General features: G+C 36.6%; 3 long non-coding RNA genes across 3 annotated transcripts; 1 reads left to right on the top strand and 2 right to left on the bottom strand.

Moving 5' to 3' along the window:
- The first annotated feature begins 8,714 nt into the window (after nt 1–8,714).
- On the top strand, nt 8,715–9,858 carry LOC149687462 (uncharacterized). Its single transcript, XR_016383607.1, has 2 exons — nt 8,715–8,906; nt 9,020–9,858. It is a non-coding gene; the product is annotated as an uncharacterized LOC149687462 (long non-coding RNA).
- Nucleotides 8,944–9,930, bottom strand: LOC149687461 (uncharacterized). The gene is made up of 2 exons (XR_016383606.1): nt 9,800–9,930; nt 8,944–9,710 (listed from the first exon to the last, which is right to left on the bottom strand). It is a non-coding gene; the product is annotated as an uncharacterized LOC149687461 (long non-coding RNA).
- Nucleotides 9,931–16,740: 6,810 nt separating this feature from the next.
- On the bottom strand, nt 16,741–17,601 carry LOC149687460 (uncharacterized). Its single transcript, XR_016383849.1, has 4 exons — nt 17,480–17,601; nt 17,182–17,373; nt 16,898–16,940; nt 16,741–16,809 (listed from the first exon to the last, which is right to left on the bottom strand). It is a non-coding gene; the product is annotated as an uncharacterized LOC149687460 (long non-coding RNA).
- Nucleotides 17,602–18,532: the final 931 nt, after the last annotated feature.

Below are 18,532 nucleotides of genomic sequence, written 5' to 3'. Positions count from 1 at the left end.
ATTATTCACTATAGTAAATTAACTATTGTATGAATATAGTGTATTGACTTCACACGGAATCTTAATTACTTTTCCTATGAAAGCTTTGACTTGAGATGATTCGGTTATCTAGGTTTTTCGTAAACAGTTTAATCAGTTTATTTTATTATTTTTCCATCGTCAGTTACTTGCCTTAATTGCCTTAGTTATAGTTAAATCGTTTTGGAAAACGTTATTCCTAAAGTAATTTAGAACTTCCCTGTAACAGACGTTTGATGTCTAGTCTGTGCATCTTTTGCGATTTTTCGAAATCGGGATATATAAGGCCGCCTATTGACAAGGGAAGCGTAATCGCATGAACCTTTGAAGAAAACCACGCCTTAGGAAGTCTAGGTCTAGACGTTTCTTATAACACTAGACGATAATAATGGAGTAGAAGCCAATGTTTAACATGGGTGTTTATGTGGAATGTACGATTGACTAGGCTGATGAAGAAATAATTAACTGTAAGAGTGCGGATGGGATTTAAGTAGGCTAGCTGTGGTTTTGCGATATATTTTCCAAATTTTTGTGAGCCTTGAACTCTGTTCAGAAATTGGGAACATCTTCTCTCCGATTTGTAAACTGCGAAGACGGTCACAGTCAGACACCAACGTCCGGTGTAATAACTCTAAGTGACGACATCGTAGATTAGAAAGGATATTTATAATGCCTCAATTAACAAACTATCGTTATTTTAAGCCAGAATTTTCCGAAACCAACGCCGCGTTTATTATGTGGCATACTAGGTCTTCCAGACATCCAGTGTGCGTCATTATGCGCTTCAACACCACAGTGTTTCTAAAGTTCTTCACGAAATACAATATCTATCTTTAAAGGAAGAGCAAAACGTGTCAGATCCTAAAAAAGAGACATACACAAGGCTCACGCGGAAGCTACTCATAATGTAGATAATCCCTATAAGACCAAGAGAGTAAAGTCTAAAGTGGTGACTACTAGCTAGACAAAAATAATTCGTACATACATGTATGCATTAACGAAACCTTGCATAGTATCAGAAGTGAGATGAGACTAGAAGTGAAGGGCTCTAGCATTGGTAATAGATCCTGGCATTAGTGAACAAATTTGAGGATTTTACGCCGCTTCAATCGCGCCTACGCTAGAGAGAAAAAAATTGGTCGAGTTCCAAAAAAATATCTTACCCCCTTCCCCTCAACCTAAAGCGGCGAAACACGGACGCGGATGCTTGAATCTAGTTCGGCCGTCTACCAACACGAGCGTCTCACGTTTTGGAGGGAAAATTCAGAAACCGCTACCAGAGGGCCAACCGTTCGTGTGTTATCAAGAGTATTCACTTTCGCCGAGTGAAGAATTTAGATAGCTCAGTTTTTCTGGTCTCATCTCACTTCTGATAGTATGGAAATCCCCTTCATTCTTTCTATATTGCCAAATAGGATGAACCCACCAACGAGGACTGTTTCTATTTTTCTTTGGTTTTATTAAAGTGCGTTTCTTTTTAAAAGTAAAGCTAGATTCCCACTCGACCGAAAAAAACCCGGCGGAAATCACACAGCCAACGGTAGAAATTTTAACTTACGCCGGCGTCCGGCGGTAGACCGTTCACACTACGACTGAATTTTCAGTTTGGCGGTAGATATTTTTGGGTCACGTGACAGATTTGAGTTGTTTCCACAACATATATTTCACACTCTGAATTGCTATCTTTGTCTCCTTGTCGCTTAGATCGTAAAATAAGGGATATTTTCTAACCTCCTCAGTAAAGTCTTCCTTATTAACATCTTATCTCTTTTTACTTTCGTAAGTTTAATTTTTCTTTCTTGGTGTTATGTTTCCAATAAGCCTTGGTCAACCACAAAAAAATGGCGGCTATCAATCGATCTCAAGTGCGTGCGCTCTTGAAATTTATGACGTTGTCAGTGGGATAATTTCATTGGCTGAGACACCGGCGTAACGCCGAACACGACCGAAAAAATAGAACATAACTTACGCCCGACAGAACGGTAATTCCGTCGGACTCGGCGTAAAGATTTTTCGGTCGAACCCCTTTCTGCCGGGTTTCCGTCGTGTTTTCCGTCGAGTGGGAATCTAGCTTAACATTAACATTAACAAACGCTTATCTCTTGCTATAGCCATCTTTACAAACTATGTTCTTTAAGTAGATGGCGCGTTGAAAGGCAAACTTTAATATCCTTGGAAATAATTAAGTGCGCCTGTGCGATAGGTGTAGAAAACAATCAGAAACGAATTTCCGATTCTGAAGCACAAAGCTGAGCTCGATAGCAGGAAGTGTTCAATCAGTTGAAGCTTCTTTACAGCCAATTCAGCTAGTTTGCAAAGGTTCCTTTAGTCATCATTGTATCTAAACAGGATGAAATTTTTATGAAGAAAAAAAGAAAACTAGAAGTATAATGAAATTTTACTCAAATAAATGTTTGTCCAAAGTTGATGTTGCTAAATACCTGGTATTGCCTGGTGTTTTTACGACCTTTTTTAACAATGGCTGTTAACCTTTCCAAATTACGGAAGTTTTTGTCTACTTTATAAATATTGACGCATAATTAGAAATAATGAGTTTGATACACCATTTAACCAGTTTACAATCAAATGTTCATGGAATAACCACCATGATACGACAGTCTTTAAAGGAAGCTAAATGACGAGCATCATTCACTGGAAAGCCATAAGATCGGGGCCCGTGTCCAACGCATTTGTGAACAAACGTTTATTACAGTGGTCATCTAGGATAGAGGGTCTTACTTTACAGGAGGGGGCAGTATATTTTGCACCACGATGAGGAGGGAGAGGGACGAAACTGGCGAGACGTGACAAGAATTTGACGGTCATCGATTGACACCCGAAGAAGTTTTTACAGCCATACCACTCGGCTAAATTTAGACGCGGAAGATTTAGCAGGTAACGGTGCCGTTGAGAAAAACTTTTACTCCTTGAGAGTAATAAGGAGGACTTGCCGAGGACATGAAACAGCAGAATAACGCAAGTCATTCCTTCAGGATTCAGGGGTTTAATTAATTAAGAGGAAACATAGATGTAACGAAAATGACAGTTATGGTCATTGAAGATTATTCTTTATAATTTGGAAATGTGTACTCTACTGCGACGAACTACCTTGAGGCAATGCAAAGAACTATATCATTCTAACTAGTCTTTTTGAAGACAATATCATTTGTTTCCAAATCGAAATATTCAGTCACTTTCATCTTGGCTTGGTTGAGATATTGGGAAAGACGCCTACCCAGGTTTTTTCTCCAACATCGAGACAATGAATTCAAGCTATACCAAGGGACGGGGTTGGTACTGGTAGGCATAAAACGAAATCGAGGGGTCACTAGGCGAATACCAACATCGAACATGACCCTTATATCAATCGACCTCTGGGGAAATTGATCAAATGGGAGAAAGATTTTTGAGGAGACTTGAGGAAAACCTTTTCTAGTGATAGGAAAAATCTCCAAAATGTTCAAACGGCATTCTGAATAATTGACCACCAATTCTTATGTTTCATCTAGCATATGCGTTGCACTAATTAAAAAATAATGGTGAAAAAAGCACGCCAAGAACGTTTTATCCTATTATGACAAGATTGTCTTGCAATGACAATATTTTCTCATGATGGCAATGTTATCTTATGATCACAAGATTATCTTCTGGTACTGACCATATCATCGTGTTATGACAGTATTTTCTCATGACAATGACCAAATCATCTTATAATGACATTATTATCTTTTGATGGCAATATTATCTTAAGATGACAAGATTATGTTATGATGACACAGATTTTGTTATAATGACACAGACTATCTTATGACGACAAAATTATCTTCTGAGAAGAGGATTATCTTATAATGACAAGATTATCTTCTGAGAAGAGGATTATCTTATAATGACAAGATTATCTTACGATTACATTATAATCTTATGTAATTACAGTATTACCAAAAGCGTATAGAAAACCATAAAGTGAAGGTCTTTACCGCCTGGGCTGAACGTGTAAAAGTAGGAGCCCCCTCTCTATCGCGTTGTTCCGACCCCCCTCCTCGTTAGAGCCGGTACGATGCCGCTTCGTCGTGGCGGAAGATTAAATTCGCGTAATGTTACACAAGGTACATGAGTGATTTGGCTACAAAATATAGCTCCACTAAATTTCGTATGAGTTGCGTCGGCTGCTTATATTAGGCCTAAAGCCCTAAAGACGAGTGTGCCGTTCTGTGACATCCTTAGGCTTTTGGTGACATTTTAATGAGATAAATAATGACTGAAGGTTTAGAGTTAACAACATTGTTACACGATTATGAAAAGGACGATATTTTCGTTACGGATAAAAATGGGAAATTGAAAGAGGCCATAGAATTCATGATCGAAAATGGTAGTTTGAAAGAGTTGTATTGCGTACTTTGGTTTTTTGGCTTTAAAGCTAAAAGAGCAATCTGCTCTCTGTGGTTTTTTTCCGAGGCATTTCAAAAACGAATTATAATAATAACGGCTTTATAATATTTGTATCATTAAAAGAACTACCACGACAACTACATATTCTAAACTAAACTTGGTAAACTAGTCTACTTTAAATATTTGAATAAAAATTAAATTATCACCTTGGGAAGTTAGGAAAAAAAGTCGGGGTACTTTAGGCCTTGCCCGCCTGACTTAGCGTGCCGTGGCCCGTTACCGTTAACGCGGTGAACCTACTTCGATTCCCGAACACCCGAAGCTTTCCCGACTCCCGTTCCGGGGTTGTTTAAAAAAAGCAGACGATATTTTAGTGTTTCTATTTTTGCCCTGAAGTAGCCGCTAGCGTCGCAAAACTATTTTTTGCTTGAGTATGACGTCTGCCTACGATTCGGATGAGGTAATGCAAGTGGAAGGTGATTGGTTGGGTGCTTACTTAGACCCCGCGAGCTTCTCATTTTACATGTAAACCAAAGCCAAAGCCTAGGATAAGGTACTGACCTTCACTTTATGGTTTTCTATACGCTTTTGGTATTACATTAGAATAACAATATTATACCCGAAAAACCTTTTAACTGAGGGTAGTAAATTCATTATTAACAGCAAAATATAATCGCAACGAATCCGTAAAGAATCTCCTGCAGTCTTAAAAAATGGACCACATGGATGCCCATAGAGGATCTCCATCTCAATTACGAAGATTTAATTCTAGTTTTATTTTCACACCATACGGAGATCTAAGACACAAGAAAAAAACTGACAACTACAACACCGGAATTTATAACATATCCTTAAGACATCAATGATACCAGCATACTATCATCAATGTCTTTTTCCCCAATTTTTTAAAAAAGGGGTGGTTTCATATCCATTCTTCTTTAGAATAGAATGAGAGAAAAGTGGAATGATGGGAGTAATTTTCATTTCGCGTGATTCACCGGAAAAGAAAGATGGTAGAGACCTAAAATGCGATTAAAGAACCTTTCGTAAAATTAGTCTTCAATGCAGACGAGCTTTATTGGAAAAGCACAAGGAAAGTATGTCATAGGGACAATTTACGAGCAGATTTCAAAATAACTTTTAGGATATGCTTAATTCAACAGATAAGTACAATCGAGGTTGTTTAGGTAAGACTATGCAGGTCGTTCCAAAAAAAGGTGGGTTTTTTACGACTTTGAGTCGAGAATGTTATATGACATATCTTCCTAAGAGCCATGGTTTGAACTCATGCTGAGATTGTTTTACGGATGATTCATCAATTAACTTAGCATTGTCTTTCAGTTTCATACATACATTTAAGAGTTCATCCGTAAAACACCTCCAATAATGACTTAGAAAGGTGTACCTTAGGGCAAAATGTCCTAGAACATTTTCGACTCAAAATGGATAATTCCACTGTACTTCGGTCCTACTACATTTTATAGAACACCATGAACAATGAAGACAATGGTGTTCAGGACATTGTAAAAGAAGTCGAATTTTTTTTTCTCGTAATCGGCCTCTGTGAAGCATAATTTGTTTTACGACCAAACTATTAAGGGTCGATTGTGTCGAATCCCATGCAACCTCTTTCATCAATTACCAAGGCTAGCTTTTAAACGGGGAAGTATATTTGAGTTTTACATGCAGAGAGGTGAATGTCGATTAAGAAAGGTTCCGGCTCATTAGCATTATGGTGGATTTATAGGGACATTAGCTTTTTGACGCTCATTCACAAACGTATTGAGCGGTCAGCTGAAGCACGATATTTGGAATGTTTTGTCAAATTGAAGGCCGTGTTGAATGCTAATGATCGGCTAGCCCTTCTCAGTAGTAAAAGGCATTGGCATGACCATGATAAAGACAATAATTCAACACCTGAATTATATTACAAAAATTAACAATTAAAGCCGTTATAAAGGCTTTTGCTATACTTCATTCTCTGCGACCAGTGCAAATTTGTTATTTTTATATTTCTTTCACATAGAAATTACCATCGTAATTTTATACCAAGAAAAAGTTCAGATTTATGAAGTTCTTTACTTAAAGTTTAAGGAACAGACTAGAGTTATCAAGAATCTGAATAGTAATACTACTTGGGAGTGTGTGGGTACCCAAAACTGTGATCTGAACCTTTGCTTTATACTCCCTATGCCGTTTGCTAAAGAAACATGAAAAATACATGCAGTTTATATGTATGTATTTAATCTGAAGAATGGTATACGTTTCAAGCATTGCCTTCTCTATTAATAGGCCTGAAAATATAAAACTAAAGTTGTCCAAACTATTTTTAAAAATGTTCTTCAAAAAATAACTAGAAATTGAAAAATGCTATTTCGAGAGAAGTAACTGAGCTTACATTATTTTTCAGAAATGAAGAATCTAATTTCGTTCTAAAGCCGTCAGTCTCCGTATTATACAAGATGGTTGAGTTGAAGTCTTTATGAAATAGACGAACCTCAATAATGGGAGGTAGAGAAGATCATTGTTAATAGAAATGCACGAGGAACGTAAGACGGATGAGTACAAGTGTTTGGGTAAAAATTGACGTGGATTATAACGTCAATGGAGAAACGTACGAAATTACGAACACTTTTTATACAAAAACCAAATTGCGAACAGCAGAGACACGCACCGCCATTATCTATAAGATCTTCGCAGAAACAGTTCTTCACTTGAAGAGGTAAAAACGTGTTGCATCAATGTTTGTGCACACATTTAGTGCATCGGATTATAGATGACCATGTTTAAGCTAAAGAGACGAAAGTATTCTAAGAAAACCCTCTTTGTTACTACGAGAACTGTGTTTTCTTAAGCATATCTAATTTAGTTGAGTGTTTCAGTAGTTTTTTTCATAAAAAGTCTACATGCTTGGGTTTCTTTCACCTTTATTGGGTCAAACCGGAAATGAAAGGTAGTATTTTATATAATCTGAGTGCTGAGAGAAGACCTAACCCCTTTATCTCTGGATTCCACAGTTCGAAGAGAGATCATTATCTGGAAAAGAAATTTCAATAGATTTTTTTTTAATAATTTGGTCGTGCGGTGGATGTGCAGGTTTTGGGATGATCCGCTTTTTCTTCGGTATTGCGATTTTTATCGTTAAGAATAAAAGATGAGAGATAAATCATGGTATGAATTATAACCACACAGAGAAAAATGCAAAGAATCGAGAATTTAAAATGGATTTTTCTTCCACAGGGATAATTTTAGTTGGTTTTTTTGAACAAGTTCTAAGTTGTTAGTTACAAACAAGTAACATTATTGATGAAAACTGAAGATAGGCATTGAACGTACCTATTTATAAGAGATACGAAAGAATTAGCGAGTTACCATTAATTGACTACTTCGTTTTCGTTTTCAGGGTTGTCAGTTACTTGTTCTTCTATAATTTAGTGGAGTTATCAAATAAGTTAAATGGATTGATCCAATCCAATCGTTCAACCTTGTTATATTTATATTAACCATTCGTTTGTCTATACTGTTGTGTGGTTAAATATTGATAAGGCATAGTAAAACCAACCAGGATTAAGTAAACATAAGCTAATTAATCTGTTGAACTGTTATAATCAAAATCCCAATTATGTCTACATGTTTGTCCTTATGTAACGCTAAGTTTTCTGATTCATATTGGCAGCAATACCAAATAATTTAAACAGCAATTTGCATTATTTTCTAAAGGGTTCGTATCGAAGCATTACTTTAGAACAAACACGAACTACGTATTTACAATTGCCGCGATCGGACCATTGTATTAATTTGATAATTTTAATGGAGTATTTGTTTTAAATACGACATGAGATAGAGAACCGCAACTTTTTTAGTTGTCTCTATTATCCAATATTTAGCGATAGATTTATAAGTCGTTTTCAATCATAGATATATTAAAAGGGTAGATACACAATTCAATGGGAGGTCGACGTGGAAGGGGCAACGAGCAGACAGCCGCTATTTTCTGGGGGTAGCCGTATAAAACGCCATCTATCGGGAACTTTCGAAACTAAATTAAAGGATGAGCTTAGAGTAGTGGCACTCTATGTTAACCCCCTATAGGGCATAATAAGTCAAACCCTCGGAGATGCCATTACTCCATTTTATACGAGCTAAGAGCAGAAAAACCTATTTTATAAATTTTACACCTGTAAAATCGTTTAAAAAACACTTGGAACTTGTATTTCTACTTACTTTCGAGGAAATACCACCGTTTTCTGAAGGTAAGAGTCTTTTTTTATACATTTATTAGTAATAAAAACATTTAAGGTGAGCTAAGCCTTGGTCTTGTAAAACACGGCAGATTAGTGATTAGCGTTGTTTTCAGCGTTGAAAAACGTTATTTTATCATGTTAAAAAAACGTTAGCAACGTTTTAAGGTACTGATATTTAAATATCCGGACATTAAACTGTTACATATTCTTAAAATAAGAGTCGATAATGGTGCCCACCATAACAAACTTTGTTAAGTGTGTGTCTCTATATTTAAAGGCATAAAACAAAATATAACATAAACGTTTTTATTTACTTATTTATGTAACAATCATGGCTTCAACTCATGTTTGCTGCGTTCAAACTGTAGGTGTAAAGAACGTTTTCTTTCTTACCACAACTTTCCGAAAGAGACTGCCACTAGAAAGAAGTGGATTAATTCTATAACAACAGCTGTAGGACCTCTGTCCACTGATATCTCCAGTTTACGGATTTGTTCCAAACATTTTACAAAATCAGATTTCTTTCCCACCACTGGAAAGAGACTACGTAGAGCGCTCAAACCGTACGGTTCGCGATTCCATCCTAATTTGGAGATCAAATTAATGTAACCGATGAAATTATCCCTAAACTGACTCTCCGTAATTTGACTCTCGAGCAACAATCTGAAGCATTAGGAGAAATGGGAGCGTTGTCATTTGATCATGGATTGAAGCATGAACCCGCTGCTTTTTCAAATATTCAGGCAACACATCAATACCCAGTGTCACACCTCTGTGGGTTTGATTGTTAATCCACAATTTTGCTTCCTTGGGGCAAGCCCCGATTGCCTTATACTGGTTGAGGACCAGCTGTACTTAGTGGAGATCAAATGCCCTTACACTATTTTCAAGAATAAAGAAACTATCAGAGGAAAAGCAGCTTCGGGTAACTTTTACCTTTACATTGACGAAGAAACGGATGAACTGGAACGTCTATCATCAGATTGACGGTCAGCTTTTCGTGTGTAACGTACCCGTATGCTTTTGGGCAGTATTTGTGCCACCCGATAACATCGAAATCTTGATGATAGTGAAAGACAACCAATTCATCAATGATACCTTGCTTCCAAAATTATCCTCTAAATATTTCATTAGTCTCCTAGGCCTACCTCATTTTGCCATAGAAATGTTCGAAAAGCCTAAAAAATAAATTTTCCAAGTCACAAAAGTACAGCCTCTTTTCTCTATGTGCAAATCAAATCTACATTATGGCCATGACCAAGGCTTAGCTCGCCTTAAATGTTTTATTACTAATAAATGTATAAAAAAAGACTCTTACCTTCAGAAAACGGTGGTATTTCCTCGAAAGTAAGTAGAAATACAAGTTCCAAGTGTTTTTTAAACGATTTAAAAAATTTATAAAATACGTTTTTCTGCTCTTAGCTCGTATAAAATGGAGTAATGGCATCTCCGAGGGTTTGACTTATTATGCCCTATAGGGGGTTAACATAGAGTGCCACTACTCTAAGCTCATCCCTTAATTTAGCTTCGAAAGTTCCCGATAGATGGCGTTTTATACGGCTACCCCCAGAAAATAGCGGCTGTCTGCTCGTTGCCCCTTCCACGTTTTTTTCGTTAAGCCTAAGCCAGCGAAGTGGATCTAGACCCTTTATAATTTTACTATATCTATGTTTTCAATTGTCGACACAAAAAGTGGGAACCAATGGGAAAATGGCCCTAAAAGCGAGTGACGGAACGAAAGTATCCTTTTGTGGGTATTAGTTATTGCAGGTCCTATCTTGGGAAACAGCAAGTTTTCATAAATTTTAACCATACAGTTTTCCTTACCTTTTAGCCAAAACTTTATCATCATACGCTAACCTAACCTAACCAAGTACAAGTGGGGTTAGAAAAAAAACCTGACCTGAACAAAGACATAACATAACATTACCTAATACTATTGGACTTCAAAAAACCTTACTTAAATAGCACTAATTCGGTAGAATCAACGAAATTTAACCGAAATTAATCTTGCCTATACTAACCTAAGACAACTGTGGTACAAATAATCATATTTAACCTGACTCAATACTATTGGAGTTCAAATAACGAAACCTAGCCTAACCTGATTTAATACTATTGGCGTTCAAATTACATATCGTCAGTTTATTTTGGTAATAATAACCGATTCTACACCATCATAAACGACGTCCTTCCTTTTTCACATCCTGGTTGTACTGCTCTTAAGGTACACTGCATTTACGATGGACTGTTCACGAGCCGAGCCAAGCTGAGCGAGCTTTTCAAAAGCTCGGCTGCTCGAGTCAAAAGAACGGCGGCTCGACTCGACTCGAGACGAGCTGGGTCTTGGCTTGGCTCTAGCTTGGCTCGATTAACACATACATGTTTAACAAAAATTGCTACTGCCAACGCAAGGCATGAGAACGACTAGAAATGCCATCCCATGTTTAGGAATGTAGTAGTTCAGTAAATACCACTCGGTAAAATATGCTCAAGGTTAGCCAATTATCCCACGCTTTATTTCATGTAAAAATACAACGGAACGCTATTGGTGGAGAGAATAAAGACTAAAAGGAAAGCACTATTTCAGTGAAAAAGCTCGCGAGCCGGCTCGCGAGTCGTAGTGGCTCGATGCCTGTCGGCTCGGCTCGGCTCGGCTCGACAATATAAAGCTCGCTCGTTAATTAATCGAGCCACCAAAGTGATGGCTCGGCTCGAACTCGGCTCGCTCGTCACGAGCCCGACCTGGCTCGAGCTCGTGAACAGTCCTACTGTATACGGAACTGCCGAAACGGTTAAACGGGGTTTTGGGAAGGCACTATTTAGGGAATCGCTTACGTGAGGACTTCCCTCTTATAATGGTGTTTCTAAACATAAAGAAATAATATCTGGGACTTCAGTCATTCTATTTTGTTGACTTATCATTTTCTTTTTATGGTTTTTGAGCATAAAGGCAGGTTTTATTAATAGATCAAGGGCTGTACATGAATAGTAAGAAGAGAAAAATGTCGCAGTGTAATGTTTTTGCACTTAGGTATAGGGCCCTGAGGAAAACCCCAAAACACCCTAGGCTCAAAATCTACATTTTACCATTTTCTATAGCATTGGAGGAAGATTTTAAGAGAGGGTGCCACCTTGCATTATTTCGTTCACTCTAAATCATTTCTCCTACTGCTGCTGTGAGTCCATATAATAAATTTCTTTATAACGGAGGCTCCCGTTCGCGTTCCCATTTTTTAACCAGACATGTTCAGGAAAGGTAGCTAATATCGAAAAGACTAGGAGTTAATTTATAACGTAGTTTTCAAATTTCTGTGGACGCTGAAAAAATGTTTGATCAAAGCTGGCTATACTGAGAGCAAAAGGATCAAAGCAATGCGTTGCAAACTGTGTGTCACCAGGAGTCAATTACACCCGGAGTACAAAAATATAAATCGTAAGAAACAGAAAATATTATTTTCATAATCAAATTCGCAAATCCAAAACTAAAAATCAGGTGTGATATTTTGTTAAGGTCCTAAAACGTAGCTAGTAATGGTAAAAAATTTTCTTCATAAATAAATTTAAGAACACTGATCCGTAAGAAAATTGACGCAATTTTACTTTCATTTAATACGTTTGAAAATATTTTACCCTTGTTTTAACCACTTTAAATAATTTGGACGGATTTTCTTGTCCTGGGTGCGTTAAAATTATTTAAAGCAGACCTCAGAAAGTTTTTTCCGCCTCTACCTTAGCTTTCACGCACCATACAACATTAAAAGGATAGGGATGGCAAGGTTCCCCAAGCTTAGCTAGAGCTCCAAGGTTACAGTGACAATTATTAGAAGAGGGAATGGTAGCACCTAGAAACCTTTGATTAAACAGTTTTACCTGACGTTACCCCTTCTTCATAAGTAACCTTCTCAAGAATATTATTCCTGCCAAGCCAGCTTGAACAGAGGGAGGGATCTTTTTCCAAAACTAGTCGGGAAATAAGTGGTTGCAACAAAATTTCTTCCCTGAAGACGGCCAGTGTTTAAGCCGTTACTTCTCACTACTTCGAGGGGGTTATGGACTTCTGGTATTATATATTCAGAGACGTTGTAACAGTGAAAGTAATATGAGAGTAAGATCTATTTTCAGAATATCTAGCAAAGAACGAAGATGTTTAGCAGGCACAGTTTTTCGGGAAAAACGGGATTGCCAACAAAATTATATAAGACTGAATATGGAAAACAGTCCTGTGGAAAGAATGTTTCAGACAGAAATATTTTAAATTACTGAAGTTTTGTCATTGCCAGGAGTATTTTGGAATTATTCCCAAATAGGGATTAAAAAGGAAAACATGAGCTTGAGAATAATCAATTTCTCTTTCGGTGTAGGAAAGTCCATCAGTTATCAAGTCACCCATGCCTTGGTTACTCGTCGAGATGGTGACTGAAGATGTTGGGTAATACGGTGGTGAATCTCTGACGTCGCTCAAACCCAAGAACTCGGTCGCGGGTTAATTCTGATGAATCACTGAAGATAGTCGTTTAAAACGGAGTCCCTATACATATAATGACACAAATAATATCTCCAACTCCATTAGCTGCGAATTTGTGATAAAAATCTTTTCTCTAAGTCATGGTTAGATTGTTCGCGCGAAACTGTTAAAAATGTTTTTCCCGCGAAACCTTTCTCGCACTATATGTATAAGGATCGACCAGTAAAGATCCCTGTAGTCATAAACCACCTCTAAGGGCTTCTCGTGTGGTATATTACGAGCAAATTTACTTGACGGCTGATGAGCCAATAAACAGACTTTTGTGTGCACACAGAACTGAATGAAGAGTTTCTTTCTTAGACTCTAGTCCGCGTTCACATTCGTTTTTCTTAGGTTCATTATTTGAGCAATTAATCTCATTAAATTAATTCAAACTTGTTTAGAGACGTTAATATCTTCTCACAATAATTCAGCCGTACAGGTTTGCAGAAAATCTTCTACATTAGCTCGTCACATCACGGATCTTTGCTTTTATACATGTATATTTAAACTTCTCATTCAACATTTCCTAGGACTCTAAAATTTATTTTTTGCTTTTAAATTTTATGACGCCGTATTACCTTTCCATGCTTAATCATCTTCGATATTAAGATTACTGGCATACATCTAATATTTAAATTTTATGCCTGGTTAGCGATCCTATTCAAACAGTAAAGTAAGCTACTATATTATTACTAATGTGGAAGTTAACCGTTCTAAAAATATCTAACCGGCAGGCTAGAAGGAAAAACGAGCCTTTTTAGAGAAGAGATATTTTTCAGGAATAAGTGAATTTTTTAAATTGGCTAAATATTAAGAAACCCTAGTAAAAAATAACTATATTTTTAAAAATATGCAAATACTCTTTGAATATTAACTTGGAGTTTTAACTCAATGTTCTATTTCGTCTATTTGTTTTTCTGTTGTGAAATCAATTAATTAATAATGTGATCAAAGGCTTTTGATTAAAATATTGCAAAGCTAGCAAAACATAATAATTTACTTCTCTATCACCGATTTTACCAAGTTGAAAAGAAAAAGCAGAAACATAACTAACGTTGTCGTAATCCAACATATACCTTGATAATTAGATAAAACATGTAATTTAGTGGTAATACATTCAACAATAAATATTAATTTCCATTAACTCGAAATGTTACTCAACTCTGTGTGCGCTTCACAGTGCAACCACAACACCACGCCTTAACTGTCACCTCTCAATATAACCTACAGAGTTATGGACGCGGAGATACGAACAAAACCTGGTCGAAAAACCTCCCGACTTCTCAGTTCCTTCTCACTTCCGGTCCCCAGACGCGGATAAATGGGTCCCCTGCTCTGTACTCGCTTTAAGATTTATGTTTTTTCGTTCAAGTTCCGTTACGTAGGGCTAGACACAGCAAGTAGATCTCATTCTAAAAGAAGGAAACCCTAGTCCATAAGGGAGCTAGCTGTTTGAATATCGCAAACTGGATCTCTTCGTAACAATGACTACCAAAGCTTACACTAGGACCAAACAAAGAGCATCGAGACATTTTTTCATTGATATTTTTTTTAAAAAAAGAAGTCATGAGTAGGCCATAACTAGGATACCAATATTTTAAGATAAAAGGGTGTGAATTTACCCTTTCACACGAAACATTTTCATAATTTACTAAATTCTATAAGTGGGTGAGAATTCACATAAGTGAATTATAAGTTAACACCAAGTAAGCTTGTTGTGAAAGTGAATCTTTTAGTAGTCTTTGTTTTTCCATAAGTCGTATAGCAATGCTGTAGAACAATGGCACTATAAAGATATATCGTAGGTCTACATTTTCCCAAACCATTCTCGCATCGTACATGTATCGTGAAGGAAAAACCCAGAATATAGTCTAGAGACTATATCGAGTTTGGCAGGGCGAGCGCCTGGGCGTAAAGAAGAAAGGGCTTGTTTATTCTCGTGTGACAACGAACCATTTAGATTCGAGATTCGAAGGCTCTTCTATTCGCCTTTCACAATGTAAAAATGATTCGAACGTAGGCAAATGGAGCAACTAGTTTGCAGATGTCATCAGTTGAAAAGGCCTATGGCATGGCATAAAAAAGATTTTTCTGAGGTGATTTATTTAATTTCTTTGAGTGCGAGAGGCGGGCATCGATTTTAACCGTTAGCTCAGAATCGATTCTGAACAATCTGGAATGAGTCTGGGAAGGTACTCTAGTAACGTCAAGTATGAAAAACAAAAACGTATGTCTAAATGAATGAGGATGACACATACGGGCTACCCAATAGGCATTAGACGAGTAAAACCAGACGCGTATATGGGCATGGATCTCCATCTAGCGTTTCCCTCTTAACATTCCTATTTTTACACGGAATCTTCGCCAAAGTCATTATAATCCCTCTATACCAAAGTTTTTCTCGTTTTAAAATTTCGCGGGAAGTCTAGAGATTAGAGGTTTTCAAGAGCGACATCTACGCGCGATGCCTATATACGCCTTGACTCCCTTCCTAGAGATAACGTATTCAGAACTGTTGTAATATTGTTCAAAAAGATGGTTTGCCTGTATGCTCGTACAATGAATAGGAATTATGATATAATAAGAGTAACAATGATATCCAATCATCATTAGATATGTCAATTTTAACTCAAGTTTGCAGGTAATTGGATAGTTATATCTATGATGACAATTTAACATAGCACTATTGTGGACAAATTTTGAGTATGAATGAAGCTAAATATTTGCATAAATAAATTAAAACAATGCTCAAAAGTCACGATTTCTATTTTACCAAAGCAGCCTGTTATCTTCAAATTAATAGCTTGTTTGAACGAACAAAATATCGCATTATGTTCTGAATATTGCGTGTAAGTTGTGTAACCACTAATTATAACGTGTTGCATATGTAAAAACCCTAACGCTTTACCCTATAATAAAAAATTAATAGACCTAGTATGGAGTAAAAGAAAATCTAAAAAGTGTAATAATAAAATTGAAATAACTGTCATTCGCGATTAAAAACGAAACTGTAAAAAAATGAACATTGTATACTGATAAGATTTAAAATTGTCAACAAAAAAACAAACATAATGCCTACAGAGAAGGGGGCGTCTCTTGTTCACGAAGAAAAAATTATTGTAATATCAGTCAACTTTTAGAAGCCGCGCGATCAACAACTACCAGTTTAGAATTTTAGAATAAATAAAGACAATTTTTAGTTAAACGACTCGTAATCATTTTTAGTTCGTGAAATACAACGACGATAGTTAGCCGAAACCACTCGAATCCGCGGTGTTTCAGTCCGCCGAATTAGCTCTCCCAATAGAAAAAATCGAATAACAAAACCACTCCAATTAACACCGGGACAAAAACAATTTAGAGTGGCCAAAAATCAAAAAGACGGCCACAGCATATTCAAAACAAGTTACTGACGACAACATAAAAATGTCCGAATATGCTAGGCTAGACGTTACGAGTAATAGTGCCGGTTTGGAATTTGTTGGAAGTAATGCAATTATTGTGAATAATTATATATTAGAAGTCGATGCTAAATTTTGTTTAAAGCCTTATTTATTTTTATTAAATTTTTAAACACTGGTGCTAATTAGCTTGAAGAAATTTTCAACTTCATGGTCTCCATGGTCTCTTATTTTCGATAACACTCACCTAGGAAGAATAATGAATATCAAATTGAAATTACATTCGTAGTTGAACATAATTTAGAAAACTCAAATCTTTTTCCAAACATATTTACTCAATTCTATTTTCCTAAAGATACGGAATCAAATGGACTCTGCCTAGAATAGAATTTTGAAGAGAAGAACATGAAAACTGAGATTATTGGATGCGAAACTTTTAAAAACGAGAGCATCTCGTGACTCAGACTATATCCGTGATGCAACGGGAATGTTTCCAGCCCGTGTCTCTTCTATGGGTATCTATGGGCAATCAATCAGCCCAGGGTTCACTCCCAAAATAGTCTAAGAGCCCCCAAGAGCCATCAATAGGTTTCTTTTATAAGCGTGCTATGATACAGACCCTCCTCCGCCACTGCTTCGACTCTTCTCTCCCCATGTTGGAAATTTTTGTAGGGTGAGCTTCATTTGTATGCGTGATCCTTTTTTCCCACTCATGAGCCTCTCTTTCCTTTTTCAATAGAGCCCTTGCAAGACGGTTTTTTCTGTAGAAATCGAGCATCGCTATCCTATCCTCTTGAATCTCTTTCCTCCTCTACAAGTGGGAGATTGAAGTTGATTTATTCGTAGGGAAATGAGATTTTTTATAGGATAGTACACAAACTGTACAGAGATTATAATGAAACAGTTCCAAATGATACCGTAACATAACAAATATTTCTTCTCTTCACACCTTGATGCATTAATATCTAATATATTCCAGAGACATACTTATTAAGTCAGAGTCTGAAGTTCGGCTTTAAAGTATGTCTTTTAAAAACTGGATCTATGTAATATTATCAAAAGTGAATAGGCTACTAAGTACAGAAAGTGAAGAACTTCCGCGTTGTTATGAAACGTGTTATTTCTCTCGCTCTCTTAAACGTCCCCGCCTTAGCGGAAAACCACAGTAACGCGGCGGCGAATCACTTGTACCTTTGTATCCCTACCTCTTGAAGTTATAGTTCCTGGTACACGTGACTATTAGACCGAGTGGGGAAAAGTAAACCCCGCCCATTGACATGCGCGCTAACCACTGGATGTTTTACTTCCAACAGCAACACGTAGATGGCGGGAAAGATCTATCCTTTGGCGCGAAATTGCTGAAATTGCTTCGTTTTAGAACATTGGCTTTGCTATAGATGATGTTAGTTCAAATCTTAATAAAAAGATGAATATTCGTGGTATTATATAGATTTTAAAATATATTTCTTGCCATGTTTTAAACAACATACACATTGTTTATTACTAAACAATATAAGTTAATATTTTTAAGTCCATGAGTTTTTTATTATTATTGTATAACTATGGGAATAAGTTGTCTTTAGGATTTAAATTTATTATTTCTTAAATAAATATGAGTTGTAAATGTCCAATCCCGAGTTGCAGAAACACAGAAATGGATGTATATTTCCCAAATAATCCCAACGTTAGGAAACAATGTTTAAATATATCGGTGGACCAAGCAATGATGCCTTAAAAGGATAATACCGGCACTTCCGTCTTTTGCAAGATAATGTCTTGTTCTATCAATGAAAGACTAATGGTTTACTAATAGCCACTTCGTTTGCATTATCATTTTTCTCTGAATTGCTTTGGTAGAAATAATAAAGAAACTCCCAAATGCAGTTCCTTCAATTGAAGCCCCAAAACCAACTGATGCATTCACAATATCTATGTCTGAGATGAATAAAAGAATGAACAGAGGAAATGTA

Source organism: Phalangium opilio, unplaced genomic scaffold (assembly GCF_054372755.1).
Source record: "Phalangium opilio isolate 3A_F unplaced genomic scaffold, DU_Popi_V2 ptg000031l_1, whole genome shotgun sequence".
Taxonomy (NCBI): domain Eukaryota; kingdom Metazoa; phylum Arthropoda; class Arachnida; order Opiliones; family Phalangiidae; genus Phalangium; species Phalangium opilio.
The sequence above is the reverse complement of the archived record's forward strand: the minus strand, read 5'-3'. Positions and strand labels throughout refer to the sequence as shown.